This window comes from Chiloscyllium punctatum, chromosome 41 (genome assembly GCF_047496795.1).
Source record: "Chiloscyllium punctatum isolate Juve2018m chromosome 41, sChiPun1.3, whole genome shotgun sequence".
NCBI classification, from domain to species: Eukaryota; Metazoa; Chordata; class Chondrichthyes; order Orectolobiformes; family Hemiscylliidae; genus Chiloscyllium; species Chiloscyllium punctatum.
In genome coordinates this window covers 68,426,264-68,429,907 of record NC_092779.1, presented here as the reverse complement: position 1 = coordinate 68,429,907, position 3,644 = coordinate 68,426,264, and the positions used below count along the sequence as shown (strand labels likewise).

Genomic DNA, 3,644 nt, shown 5'->3' with positions numbered 1-3,644 from the left:
TCTCATGCATCGACACTGGAGTTATCATATCACCAGCAATATCATAGAGCCATTAATAAAAGCAAATTACTGCGGATGCTGGAATCTGAAACCAAACGAGAAAATGCTGGAAAATCTCTGCAAGGAGAGAAAAGAGCTGACGTTTCCAGTCTAACTGATTAAAGATAAAGATAAAAACAAAGGGGGAGTATTATGGAGCTATTTATACCACGCTGAGAGAAGGTGAGTCAAGGCTCCAGATGCAAAGGTAATAATGACAGTGCATGGAGAGATTAAAGGGAGATTAAGAGGCGTGAATGACCAAGGCTGAAGCCAGCGCTATGTGACAAAATATGTGAGTGAATGGTGAAGCAGAGACAAAATTGAAAACAGGGGAGAAGGGTAGCAAAGCGGGAAGAGGAGAGGAAAAAGGTATTGAGATAGTGGGGAGCGAGAGAAAGAGAGACAGTCAAGACAAAAGAGGTACAGAACAGTGAAAAAAAAACACAACTAAAAAAGTTAAATAAAATAATTGAAATAAAATTACCTGAAGTTGTTAGAATTTAACAACTTCAGACAATTTTACTTCTTTTTTTTTATTTATCTTTTTTATCATTTCACCTGCACTATCATAGAGCCATTAGATATGGACAGCACTGAAAACACAGTCTTCGGTCGCACTCGTCCATTCCGAACAGATATCCTCAACTGTTCCAGCCGCGATTGCATGCACTTGACCCATTTCTCTCTAACCCTTTCCTATTCAAGTACACGCCCAGATTCCTTAACAGTATTGGAATTATACCATCCATCACCAGCGTCCTGGTAATTTATTCCAGAAACGCACCACCCTCTGCGTGCAGCCGTTGCCCCTCACTGCCTTTCGAATTCTCACCCTCCCACACCAGATTTATACCCTCTAGTTCTGAACTGCCCCACCTGAGCGAAAGGAACTTGTCTATTTAACCGATTCATTCCCCTCATGATTGAAAAACCTCCGTAAGATCAGCTCCCAGCCTCTGACACGCCAGGCGAAATAGTGAGCGAGTGTTCAGCCTGTAAACGTTTACACCTTTTCCATTTTCAAATGTAGGATGATGTAGCATGCTGTCTCAAGCAATCATTTTAGCAGCTGACCTGTCGCTGACAAACTCTGCAGGAAAGCCTGACAACTTGCTAAATATGCTGTCAAACGAAGATTTCATAAGCAACATGAGTCATTGAGCAAAATGTGCAATTGACTTCTGAGCTGTTGCTGACACCAAAGCAACTGCGTCGTTCGGGAGCAGAAAGAACCCCACTGATAGATTACAATTCAAATGTATTTGGCATAAGGATCGTAGCAGTTAATCAGCAGCACGTAACCCTGACTCCAAAGGTCTGTGAGTATCCAGAACAACAGTGAGCGATCGTTGAAGGTACGGTTCTCCAGACGAAATTTGTCAACGTGAGAAGCTGCAGCTGAGCTGGTGGCGTTGCGATTGAAATTGCATGCGTCCGGACTTTGTGCTTAATTTTAGATATCAGAGCAAATGGTTAATTCGAGTATGCGCGTTCGGAAAAGTAAATGTTTTTTTTTGTTGAAAAGCTTTGCAACGAAAGGAAATACTTCAGACTATCGTGCGATCGATGAGAAGCAGAAAATGCAGAGCAGCCGTGGTTGTGAGCACCGGCAATATAGGCATTTGCTTTCGCTGGGCCGCCCGCGTTGGTCGGTTAGCTCAGCTGGTTAGAGCGTGGTGTTAATAACGCCAAGGTCGTGGGTTCGATCCCCACACTGACCACATGCAGCGCTTGCGTGGTTGCTGTGTTTCCAAATGACGTGCTCCACAAAGCTGGAAGCGCCATCTGCGCAATAAAACATTTGACAGGGTTAGACGCACGACTTGATCGCCGTACCCGTGATGACTGGTGGATGTTGCCTGCAGCGAAGCAACCAGTCTCAGTTGTTTTCACCAACAAATGCAAAACATGAAATATGTGCAGTATGAGGCAGACCTGGCACCGTCTCGGAGGAGAACCAGAGTTCACGCTTCAATTCAATCAAAGATTCGTTCGTGTTATTTTCCTGGATCTCTGTTAATACTTGTCACACGACTTCCAGAGGGAATTCGTTCGCTTGCTCACCTCTCATGCATCGACACTGGAGTTATCATATCACCAGCAATATCATAGAGCCATTAATAAAAGCAAATTACTGCGGATGCTGGAATCTGAAACCAAAAGAGAAAATGCTGGAAAATCTCTGCAGGTCTGGCACCATATGCAAGGAGAGAAAAGAGCTGACGTTTCCAGTCTAACTGATTAAAGATAAAGATAAAAACAAAGGGGGAGTATTATGGAGCTATTTATAACACGCTGAGTCTGAGTTGGGAAGAAGAGGAAAAAGAACTATTTAAGAATTTAAAAGAGATCTGATCCATGCCCCCGGGTCAGCCTTACCTTCTCTAGATAAACCTTTCCATCTCTTTGCTACTTTATATGAAGAGCGCGGCTTTGGGAGTATTAACCCAGAGGTGGGGAGTAATGAAACAGCCAGTAGCATATCTTTCAAAGCTATTGGATCCAGTATCCCAGGGCAGGCCTGAGTGTGTGCAGGCCGTGGCTGCCACTGCACTGTTGGTGGAGGAAAGCAGGAAGCTTACACTTGGGTGGTTACACTAGTAAGCACTCCACACCAAGTGAGAATGATCCTAAACCAAAAAGCTGGGTGATGGTTGACAGATTCGCGGGTTCTGAAATATGAGGCAATATTAGTAGGAAAGGATGATCTAGTGTTGGTCACGCATAATTCTTTAAATCCAGCTGCCTTTCTTTGGAAAGGGGAAGGAGAATATCCTTAGAATCCAGGGCACGACTGCCCTGACATTATAGAATACCAAACTAAGTCTTCATGGACCTGAGAAATGTTCCGCTTCATGCAGGAGCCTGACTGTTTATAGACAGATCATCCCGGGTGACTGAAGGGAAAAGACGTAATGGGTATGTACTTGTAGACGGGATGGAAGGTGGTGTGGTAGAGGCAGGAAGGTTGCCAAATGGGTGATCAGCTCAGACCTGCGAACTCTATGCATTGGAAAGTGTCCTTAGGGCTTTAGAAAATAAAGAGGGAGCAGCATACAGAGACTCTAAATAAGTATTTGGTGTTGGCACTTTCGGAAAGATATGGCAGGAAAAAGGACTGATCAATAGCCGGGGGAAGGAATTTGCACACGAGGAGTTGATTAAACGGGTCTTGTAATCCCTATTACTTCCCTGAGAAATAGCGGTAGTGCATGGAAATGGTCATCAGAAAGGAAATGAACCAGAGGTTAGGGGGAAAAGATTAGGCGATAAAGTGGATAAGGAAGCAGGCCTGGACACACAAGGAGTGCTAATTCATTCCCTAATATCTCCTGTTCCTGATCCCCGGAAGCTCTTATATTTACTGAAAGAATTGAAAAAGAATTGACAGATTTTGGGGCTGAAAAAAACAGCAGATGGGCATTGGATGTTACCTGATGGAAGGGAAATGTTAAACAAAATGATGATGCGAGAAATTATGGCTGTCCTACATCAAGGCAGCCATTGGGCTGTACAAGCAACGTATCTTTTAGTTCTTAGGGCATATGGATGTAAAGGAATATATACAATTGCTAAACACATATGCGAGGGATGTATCATAT

The 3,644-nt window shown here is 43.8% G+C and overlaps 1 non-coding gene across 1 annotated transcript; it reads left to right on the top strand.

Moving 5' to 3' along the window:
* Window positions 1–1,689: 1,689 nt before the first annotated feature.
* trnai-aau (transfer RNA isoleucine (anticodon AAU)) lies at window positions 1,690–1,763 on the top strand. Its single transcript has one exon. It is a non-coding gene; the product is annotated as a tRNA-Ile (tRNA).
* Window positions 1,764–3,644: the final 1,881 nt, after the last annotated feature.